General features: G+C 42.6%; 2 long non-coding RNA genes across 2 annotated transcripts; one reads left to right on the top strand and one right to left on the bottom strand.

Moving 5' to 3' along the window:
• Window positions 1–18: 18 nt before the first annotated feature.
• LOC138359690 (uncharacterized) lies at window positions 19–10,933 on the bottom strand. Its single transcript, XR_011225991.1, has 2 exons — window positions 10,801–10,933; window positions 19–249 (listed from the first exon to the last, which is right to left on the bottom strand). It is a non-coding gene; the product is annotated as an uncharacterized lncRNA (long non-coding RNA).
• On the top strand, window positions 7,994–9,775 carry LOC138359689 (uncharacterized). Its single transcript, XR_011225990.1, has 2 exons — window positions 7,994–8,132; window positions 8,809–9,775. It is a non-coding gene; the product is annotated as an uncharacterized lncRNA (long non-coding RNA).
• Window positions 10,934–11,348: the final 415 nt, after the last annotated feature.

Genomic DNA, 11,348 nt, shown 5'->3' on the forward strand with positions numbered 1-11,348 from the left:
GGGATTGGAAATAAATGGTTATAAAGTATCATGTATTCAATTGGCCACATTACATTTAAAATCTGAAAGTTTTGCCATAACTTTTCTTAATATTGCAACAACAGGAGAGTCGGAATCGAGTCTCTGAATATTGTATCCGTCCTGAGCAGCTGCTAATTTAGGGTCCAGTGGTAGACATGCCAGAAGAGGAACGTCATATTTCTTGGCTAAGTATTCCCCAGCCCCTGAGGAAAAAACTGGGCTCACATCCTGAAAATTAAAATTAATTTTTAATTCCATTAATAAAAGTTTTCAATGTCTAAATATGGCATGATTAATATTAACAAATGGTTTTCAATAAGTTACTCTAAATATCTGAAGTGAAATCTTCCCCATTTTACACATGAGGGTATGGAACAAAAGCATGACCCAGAAATGCTGAGAACACAGGATAAAGAGAGGCACCCTTGCCCCTCCCCAATCCCCATTTTCACAACCCAGGTGAGTTGGGGGAAATTGTCATCATTATGAACTCTCTGCGAATGACCTAAATTTTCCCTCCTTCCACTTTGACATTTTGTGCATCTATATTCTGGCCTAATCATTTCCAAATATTTACCTTTTCTGAATCTAAACTAGTCCAATATTTATTTTTATACTAGCTGTACCCAGCCACACATGCACGTTGCCAAGTCACAGCAACCCTACCCGTCCTCCCAACCATTCTCCTCTTCCTCCATCCCCACCATTCCCCACTCCCTCGTTTGATGCGTTCACAAATGGCGTGATATTCCCATCACTGAAAAGTAAGAAGTTAAATGAAATTAAAAAAAAAAACATGGTATGGTAAACGCAGCTCAATTCAAAGTCATATAGATAAAGGTTTTTACAAAATGTAGGGAAGGGGTGGGGGGGGGGGGTCAAGGATGGAATGAGACATTGGTAACAAACCGAAAGAATCTAGTAGGAGAGAGAACCGTACCGAAAGAGGTTTCACCTTCCTACTGTTCTGAAATGCCTTTTCCTTGAATACTCCATTTCCGTCTTCACCTACGGGTCCAAGTCTACAGATGGTGTAGGCTACTGTTGTTTTTTCCTGACCACACCTGTGTTGCCTGCCTCTGGAAACCAGCATCTTCACGGCAGAACTTTATGCTATTTTTAATGCTCAACAGCTTTCTCGCTGTCAATCCTCCTTTGTTGTTGTAGTTTACTTGCAGTGCCCTCATAACTAGTCATTTTAAGTCCATACTGTGGTAATTGAAATTCAACATTGGCTGTTTATCTCCAGCAGGTTTAAGATGGTAGTTTTGCTGGGTTCCCAGCCATATTGGCATTTCCTTAACCCTTGTGCTGCTAAGGGCCTTAAGCTGCTCTGGGTTATTTGGCCTGTCACCCACAAGCGCACAAATTTTTTTCTTAACCTGTTAATTTGTTCCCTAACCAAGAGAAAAATTTAATTGTACATAGGGGAGGGCATAGTTTGTAGAACATTAAAAAAAAAAATCATATTGGCCTATTGCACGCTTCCCTGCTGGTGGCAAATGTTTGTGCTTGAAAGGCCTCCGTGTAAGTGAGCCTGTGTAGCAGCATGGTGCAATACTGGGTTCATAATGGGTCATTGTATGCCAGGAATTTTTGCCAAACTGTTGGTAACTGTGTCAAAAGTGTAAAACCAAACTAATGAAAAGTTGGTTTACGTCCTTTTTTTTTTTTTTTTCACCAGCTACATATTGTAATGTTCAGCATTCTTACGTCAAGATGGAAACTTTTTTTTCATCCACTTCCCTAACACTAGACAGCCCCCACCATCATGTCACATTTATCAACCAAATGCATGTTGATATAGTAAAGAACACAATCTGGCTTGTATACTGGTTGTTTCGTTGCTCGGTTCACTCTTGTACCATCGTGAACGGTTGTCAGCAAGTTCACTTCTCGTCTTTCCACCTAACTGAGAGTATTTGATCACTTTTTCTTAGCTGGCAGTCACCAACTTAGACTGTCAAACACTGGCATTTCCCTTCTTGGCTTTACTGTGCTCCACATTCTAGTTCTATTTTCAGTCAAGAACCTAGTTAGCAAGGGACTTTTATAGTAGTTATACATGTACAAAATGTGGCACTTGTTCATCCATGGTGCCATCAGTGACTTCACCACACTACCTGAGAAACCATGTTGGTCTTTACTGGAAATGTCAACATCGCTAGCAAAATACAGAATCTTGTAATTACCAAAGTGTAGTTACAGGATGGGAGCTACGCTCTTAACTTGTGTAACACGTTTCTTGTTTCAGTCACACAGAACATAGAATTTAAATCCATATCTGGTGCATTTGGAGGGAATATATTGCTTGAACCTAATACGTCCTTTGAAAAGCACAAGGGATTCGTCAATTGCCAGCTTCCATGCTGGTACGTAGAAATCTCTGTACTTTACAATCGCTTCATAATGTTCCCGACTCCAAAGTCTATCATCCTGTCTGGTCTTCAAATCAAATGTTTATTCAGGTAAAAGTACATTCATAAGAGGATTAATTACAATGTTGGATTAATAGAGCTAGTACATCAAATGCCTAAAGCCACTAGTACGCATAGCATTACTTGCAAAATGAAGACACCTGAAGAGTTTCTGAAACCTGTCTTGACATATATTTCCTGAACAAAGGTGTTGGAATAGTCTGATCTTTGCTCCAATAATCTGAGAACGTGTTTTACAATTTCATACAGTGCCAAAAATACATAAATTTCACCTAAAGTAGTGTTTTTCCTATGCTGTAATCGTGAAAATTGTCATCTCGAAGGGAAAGAGTTGAGCTGCATGAAGGTTAGTTTGGTGTACAATATATTCCATGAGCGGCTCATCATAAAATGCTGTAAAATAATCCATTTCACACATGTCCTCACCAGTATCGGGGAAAAAGGTCGGTAATCACAACACCTTTATTGTCAAAGGCAGGAATTAGAGGAACAAAACTGTCACCATCACTCCACAAAAGTACACCTGGTGTCCTGCGAGACGGAACGGGGGGAGAGAAATTTTTGCACATCATGGACCAGGAGCTAAAGCCCATCCACGTAAAGTACGGGCGCTACATGAACACAAGGTAGAATCACGTGAACGTGAGGGTCTTGGTTCCTCATGTGGTGGCGCTTGGCTGGGCGAGACCCTGCCGACGTGACAAGATCTCGCTTGGTAATGCCACTGGCACTAGTGGTAATACTATGCTCTGATTCCACTTCACTAAAACCAGAAAAGCCTCAGTCCTCTGACTTGTCTCCCAAAATATCCTCGTACTCTAAATAAAACTGTGTGGTCGTGCGTGAATTGGAGTAGACACTGGGCAAGGTGGCACTGGTGAGCGTGTAGGCTGCGCAATGGGAGCAGGCTGAATCTCAAATTCTCACTGTGCTACTATTATTGGTCATTTGTGTGTAATCCTTATCAATGTCAGTCATCGATCACTTTCCTCGCCATCGGAAAATAATTCGCTAGTTATTTGCTCTTAAATGATTGTGTGGTGCATGCTCGGAAGGCGTTTGGCCGTGCGCTCGCCATGGGTAACTGAGGCTTCTCACTCTTTGGTGGCAGAGCTGGATTTTTTTCAAAATGACGGCTGTTTACTATAGCCCGTGGGCAGTGTATGGGGGGGGGGGGGCCCCCCTACCCTGTTGGCCATTCCAATCTTGCGTGGTACTCAGTCATATGATGTGTTGGGCAGTATAAGGGTTAAGGGCTTCAACATTGCTAGGCACAAGGAAAAAAAATCCAATTTTTTTTCCCAAGTGTTTAATTGTATTCCCCGAGTTATCTTGGAGTTGTTCCGGGGCTTAGCGTCCCCGCGGCCCAGTCATCAACAAGGCCTCCTCGTTGCTGGACTGGTCAACCAGGCTGTTTGACGCTCGCAGCCTGACGTATGAATCACAGCCTGGTTGATCAGGTATCCTTTGGAGGTGCTTATCCAGTTCTCTCTTGAACACTGCGAGGGGTCGGCCAGTTATGCCCCTGATGTGTAGTGGAAGCGTGTTGAACATTCTGGGGCCTCTGATGTTGATAGGTCTCTCTCGGAGTACCTGTTGCACCTCTGCTTTTCAATGGGGGTATTCTGCACATCCTGCCATGCCTTCTGGTCTCGTGTTATTTCTGTGTGCAGGTTTGGGACCAGCCCCTCCAATATTTTCCACGTGTAGATTATTATGCATCTCTCCCGCCTGCGCTCAAGAGAATACAAATTTAGGCTTTTTAGTCGGTCCCAGTGGTTTAGATGTTTTACACACTCCAAGTCGGCAATTTCTTCAGCTTTGAAAGAGGCTGTCATTGTGCAGCAGTATTCCACTCGAGAGAGCACTAGCATCTTGAAAACTATTATGGGCACAGCCTGAGCACAGGAAAAAATGATAAAAAATTTAATTGTACTTGCCAATAGATGTAAATGAGCAGAGAATTTGGCTGATGTTAGGGTGCTTGCTCAAGCATGCTGCATCCCGTAAGCATTACGCGTGGCATTCAAGCTGCCCGAGTTGCCATGAATATTTCTGTGGCATTATTTGCAGTATTCTATGGCATATTTTACCATTTTTGTTATTCCATATATTTTCACATGTTATGTACATGTTATTGCATTGGTATTGGACATTTGGTAGTTCTGGAGACTGTGATACTGTGCGAAACAGTCTACATAGCACAAAGGGGACAGCACACCCCTCACACCATGTTGGAACCAATCTTTCGTTTCTGTAGCCCCTCGTGTGGTCTTGCAATGCACTCATGATGGTCTATTGCATGCATTCCAGTTGGTGGTAATTTCTTTATTTGGTGTAGATGAAAGCCTTCCCTGTAAGCGAGCCTGGGTGTGGGAGCATGGTGCAATACTGGGTTATGAATGGGTCTTTGTATGCCAGAGATTTCTTTGCCAAACTTTCTTACTAATTGTTTCATAACTTGAAAACTAAATGTACGGAATCATGGTTTTCTACCCGTTTTCACATGATACATATTGTGACTGTTCAACATTGTTACGTCAACAAGGAGGAAATATATCCTGGTCCACTTTACTGTTTTCTGTACACACACTACTACCCTACCTTTGTAATACATTTATCAACCAAATGCATGTTTGTTGTAATTCATAACATTTTGGCTTAAAGATTATTTTTTGTTCTGTTCACCTTGCCACTGTCCACCATTGTACCAGTGTGAATGGTGGTCAACATGTTCATTTCCATCTGCTTGATACCTGCTTGATGGGGTTCTGGGAGTTCTTCTACACGCCTGGAGACCGAGCCCAGGCCAGGGCTTGACTTGTGAGAGTTTGGTCCACCAGGTTGTTGCTTGGAGCGGCCTGCAGGCCACTCCAAGACCGCACATACCCACCGCAGCCTGATTGGTCCGGTACTTTTTAGAAAAATATTCTAGTTTGCTCTTTATGTACATGGCTGTTCCCACAATATTTCTTATACTCGCTCAGAGGATGTTGAACTGTAGACCTCTGATGTTTATACAGTGTTCTCTGTGCCTATAGCACCCCTGCTCTTCACTGGTTCTATTCTGTATTTTCTTCCATATCGTTCACTCCAGTATGTTATTACCACCAGTTATTTTCTTGGCTCTCAATTGCCTACCTGCATAGCAGTGTCCAACACAGGATTTTTCCGTTGTTTGCCTTTACTGTGGCCTCACACTCCTGTTCTATTTTCAAGCAAGAACCTAATTGGCAAGGGACTGGTATAATAGTTTGTAATAATGTGGCCCTTGTTTAGATATTGGTGCAAGCAGTGACTTCACCACACTACCCGAGAAGCCATGTTTTGTCATTACCAGGAATGTCTAAATTTGTACCCAAATACATTTTCATGTGTAACACTATTCCTACATCAGAATACAAAGAATTCTAAACCTAAATCTGTGGTATTTGGAGGGAATTTACTTGAAGGCAGCACATTTTTGAAAGCTCAAGGGATTCATCAATCACAAGCTTCTGACCTGTTCGTAGAAATCTTTGAACTTTCCAATAAGGCCATTTAGTGCCGCAACCCTCCAAAGCCTATCATCCTGTCTCATCTTTAGTACTTTCAAAATTGAAGACGCCCATTTATCAAAAATCTGTCTCGAGACATGTATATATTTCCCGAACGATGGTGTTGGAACAGCCTGGGCATTGTCAAACACGTAATAAACCATTATTGGAGCAATGTTTCAATCAACATACACAGTGCCAAAAACACGCATTTTACCTACAGTTGTATCTTTCCAACGCCGTAATCATGAAAAAATCTGACTACTACTCGCCAATGAAATCAGTCATGTATTTATTCATTTCATGAACAATGTCCCATGAGTGGCTTATCAAAATATGCAGTGAAGAGGTCCATTTCATACATTTAATCACCATTATCAGGAAAAAGGCCTGTAATCCCAACATTTTAAGCAGAAGGCAGTCAAGGGGAAGATTTTGTTCAGAAACTTCTGCCATCACTCCACACAAATACACCTGCTGTCTTCCAAGAGGCAACAGCTGCAACAGTGACGAATCAGTTTACTAGGAGGTGAAGCAGGTCTAGCAACAGTAGGGGCAGGAAGGGACGATGAGGGAAAAATACTTGAAGATGAGGGGCTTTGTTCCTCATTGTTGCCATGCAGTGGTGCTTGGCTGGGTCACACGATGCCGATGTGACAAAACTTGGCAACACCACTGCCACCAACAACAGGCGTGGTAAAACTATTCCAATTCTAAATCGCTAAAACCAGAGTGATTCATCTTCCTCAGACTCTTCAACCAAAACATCAGTCTTGCAAAGTAAACACATGAACTGTGTGGTTGGGCACGAAGTGGTATCGAATGTGGAGGAGTAGGCACTGGCGAGTCTGTAGGCCTCCTCATCCTTGTGGCACCCTCGTGTTCATTCTCACTGTCCGTGGTATCAACATCCTCAGGCTGTGTGTAATCTTGATCTATGTCGGAGTCGTCAATATTAGGTTCATCAATCTCATCAAACAATTCATCGGCAGCGTGTCCCCATAGCCTTCCTCCTACTACCGTAACCGGTGGTGGGGAAACGGCTCTGGCAAGGTTATGCGTTTGCCATACATGTTTAACACTTTCGCCCGGGCATGACGCAGCATTGCGTCACCCACTTTAAATAATCGCCAAAAATCAGGTTTTTATCAGATTTTTGGGGGACTGGTTTTAAAATGCGCGCCGATGTCTTCCCATTTTCTTTGTTGAGCCTCGTGCCCTCGGGCGGCTTGGCACACGCCGTGGGCTCATTGTTTTCGCTCCACTGTTGTGACCAATGTTGCCTCCCCTTGCATCTCAAACGTGTGAACATTTTGGCTATTTTCCGTGGCTCTATTTCTTACTGCGGCTTTAGAAACTATCTACGCTTACTCCACGATGGATAGTGATCATGAACAAGGCCCTTCCAAGAAGAAAATTGTGAAAGAAAGGCTTGAAAAAGGCGGGAATTGGGAGTGTAGCTGGAAGGTGTCCGAGCGCTCACTTGCGGCTAACGCATGGCCCGTCTTCAACTCGTCGGCGGTTGGAGCGTGACCAGGTTTTTTATTTTATATGCTAATGTTCCTCTAGAGAATTTTATTGCGAACCCATTGAGACCAAAATGAAAGACCTAGGACGAAAATTGAGGTGACCAGAGTGAAAATAGTGAAAACATTTTATCGCGTTTGCGTGCTCCTGGGTAACTCGTTCGCACTTTCTCTGTTTGCTGCGGGTAATTAGCCGGGCTTTTGGAGTTTATATGCATTTAGTGCTGTAGAGAATTCTATTGCGAACACAATGATACAAAATTTAATCTTGTAGGACGAGAATTAAGGTGACAAAGTTGAAGAGTATACACTTTTCAGAATTTACGCGCGCTCCCTGACACACTGGGTCCCGATATCGCACAGTTGAGAGGTGGCGCGCGGGGTACGCCAAAGTGTTAACTCATGGGCACTTGATAGAGTGCTGCCCTGCTCCTTATTGTCCAAACTGCATTGTCCTTCTTACATTTGTGCAGTCTTGTTGAATGTCCTGACTTTCAGGATGTGCACGTGTCTTGATTCCTGACTGTACCCTGGTCGTCGCCTGTCCCTCGGGTCGAGGGAGGCACCCTCGACCAGGCCGCGGGGACGCTGAACCCTGAACTCATTGCAAGGTAAGATCCCTCGATAGAATCCTTGGTAAATCAGATATCTTTGATATTGTTCCCCTTATGCACTTTTGTTCTAGTATTTTCATCCTTAGTGATATTTAGTGCCTTTTGAATATCCTGCACATTTGATGGTGCTACATAGTCTTTCCCGCTTTGCGTCCTTCTTTGATAATTTGCATGTACTTGCTTCCCTTTCTCCCGCCCTCCTCCCCCCCTTTTTCCTGTCAGAAAATGTAATACTGTAACCTAAATAAATTCATGTTACTTGTTTTCAAGTAGACTGTGAAAATAAGCAGGTAAATAGAAATAAGCATAAACTCCATGAGAAAACACCACCAATTTAACTTCAGGCTATGAAAATGGCAAGAGGGCTACTATTGATGCTGGTGCAGTATTTCTTAAAGCATGGCACTTGGGCTGACTTGACTGGTCTATGATACTTGCCTTCCCTCTCCCCCACCTCCCTCTAGGATTCATGTGTGGAAGTGAAGCGAGGTTAGCTGCATGCACCTGACTGCCTACTTTGGACACTCAATATTTTATGGATACAGATGGCTGACTGGTGGTCCACATAAAATGGCATGCACTGTGCAAGGGTTAAACTTGTATATGTGAATGTAACAGTGAGCTGCTTTAATATTCATGCCTGTTCAGTCATTTAATGCAGTTGTTCTTGCAGGCTCTCCAAAACTTCTGCCTCCATGCAGTCCCCAAGCTCTCATGATACCAGATGTGGGCCCAGCCAAATTGGAAACGACATTATGCATGACTTCTTTCTCTAGCTGCAATTGCTGTCTCTACAACAGAAGCCTCCACCAGCACTGTGAGAGGATACAAAATGCACGACGACAGCCCTGCCATGACTTTTCGAGTGCACAATGTCAATCACAGCCCACTCTTCCTCTTCCAGACAGTTGCCCTCAGTGTAAGGAAGGGGTCCCTTTTGGAAGAATGTGTTATTAATACTAACTCAACTGTGTTGGTTTGTGAGGGAACATTTGGAATTCTCATTAGTGCAGTGGCTAGTCCTGCACATATGCAGTGCATTGTTACAGTGTGAGCATGTGGCCCTCTAAAAATATAAACATCAGTCCAATGAAGGAAAATATAGTCCCAAGTACATTCAGTGGTTGAAAATGTGTACAAATTGGTTAACAGTAGGAAACCAGTTTGGAACTCGATGAAAGGAAAAATTTGGGATACAATCTGAAAGAATATTATAGGAATGCTGGTGGTTAGACAGAAGTGCACCAATGATTCGTTCACTTGGCTGGTGGTGGTAGAGAGGACCAACTGACGTCATGGGATGCTCGGCGGTTTTCAACAATGCGGTAAGTGCAGTAATGTCAATTTTGGTGTGTTATTGTTATATAGTTAAGTGTAGTATATAGATATATTTAAATTATGTACATGTCCCAGTGGACGGTTGGTATTTAGTGGTGGATCCATCCCAGAGTGGGTATTGTTGAGCACATGTGTGTTCTACCAGTCATTTTCTGTGTTATTTGTTTAACCAATAAGAACCTTGTCTGTTAAGATTCCTGGAATTTGTGAGAGGATTGTAATGTATTATTCCTATAGTATTAAAAGTAACCCTATTCCAAGTAATACCTATTGTGAACTATTAAAATGGTGATAATATTTTATCTTGGTGTCTTAATGCCTTGATACCATGTGAGGGCACGAGATAACCTTTGCCCAACTATAACAATAGCACCACCCTGCACTTACCATATTGCTAAAAACCGCTGAGTGTCCCTTGCTGTCAGTCAGTCAGTCTTTGCCACCATCAGCCAAGTGAACGAATTATTGGCACTTCTGTCTAACCACCAGTGTTCCTATAATCTTTCAAATCGTATCACAAATTTATTTGTTTCAGAGAGTTCCAAACTGGTTTCCTTTGTACGCATTTGTACACATTTTCAATCACTGAATGTACTTGAGACGATATATTTTCTTTCATTGAACTGGTGTTTATATTCTTTTAGAGAGGAACATACTTGCACTGTGACAATGCACTGCGTATGTGCAGGACTAGCCACTGCACTGATGGGGATGCCAAATGTTCCTTTACAAACCTTAGTGTTAGTATTGATAACAGTCGAGTTATCAATACTAACACCCTTTTCCAAAAAGGAGCCCTTCCTTACATCACTGTCTCAATGCCATCTTGCTATATATACTGCCTCTAGTTTTATCAGATGGCCCATGGTGTCCAGCCACCATTTTCCCCATACAAACGGCTTCCAAATTGGCTATACAGACTGCAGTGTCCTGCCGTTTTCTCACCATATAGCCTCAGTGTCCTGACACTATCTGGCTTATCTGGACTGCCTCCAGCTTTGCCCTATGGTCTGTAATGTTACAAAACTAGCTTGCCATATGGATGGTCTCCAGCTTGGTCATACAGCCTGCATGGCCAAGTGTCAGGACATTGTGACTGCATTGTCCTGACACTATCTCACTATACAGTACAGTCTGTGTAGCCAAGCCGGAGGCATTGTACTGATGCTCTCACCATATGGATTGCTTTCAGCTTGGCCATATAGATTGTAGTTTCCCAATGCCATCTTGCCCTATGACAGTTTGGTCAAGCTAGAGGCAGTCTATATGGTGAGACAGCATCAGGACACTACAGACTGTTTGGTAAAATGCACAACTATCTACACACCCAGGCATCTTTCAAGAAAGCTTTGTTGTCATCAGCATGTCTGTTATTGGGCACTGTGCAGATGCCTCCTAATCTGCGTGGGGAATAACGTCTTGTTCATCTTTGATACATTGACTATAGGCTGCCCCTTTCCCTGGAAGAGATTGAATATCTGTGCTTGAACCATTTTTTTTTTATTTACGTAATAAGAATCTTTATCAACACTTGCCAACACATTTTATACTAACAAATTCTACAGCATTTCCTAAAATAAAAACTTGTACTTCCCTCAGTAATTGACTTCATACAAACCCCCAGTAACATTAGATGTAAGATAAAAACTCACCCTTGTATATTTTTTTCATTTCTGTAAGGAATTTACACCAAGTTTTCCCGAGTGCTTTGTCAAGTTCTGAGTGTTTGATTAGGATGAGACTTGCATCTTGACATCTAATCAAGATTAGACATTGAGATGCAAGTCTCGTCCTAATCGCACACTCAGAAGAGTGTGAAAGACTGAAATTTATGTAAGGAATTTACACCAGCAAACAAGTGTGGGTTTTATCTGT

The sequence above is a fragment of the Procambarus clarkii genome, chromosome 92, assembly GCF_040958095.1.
Source record: "Procambarus clarkii isolate CNS0578487 chromosome 92, FALCON_Pclarkii_2.0, whole genome shotgun sequence".
Classification (NCBI taxonomy): domain Eukaryota; kingdom Metazoa; phylum Arthropoda; class Malacostraca; order Decapoda; family Cambaridae; genus Procambarus; species Procambarus clarkii.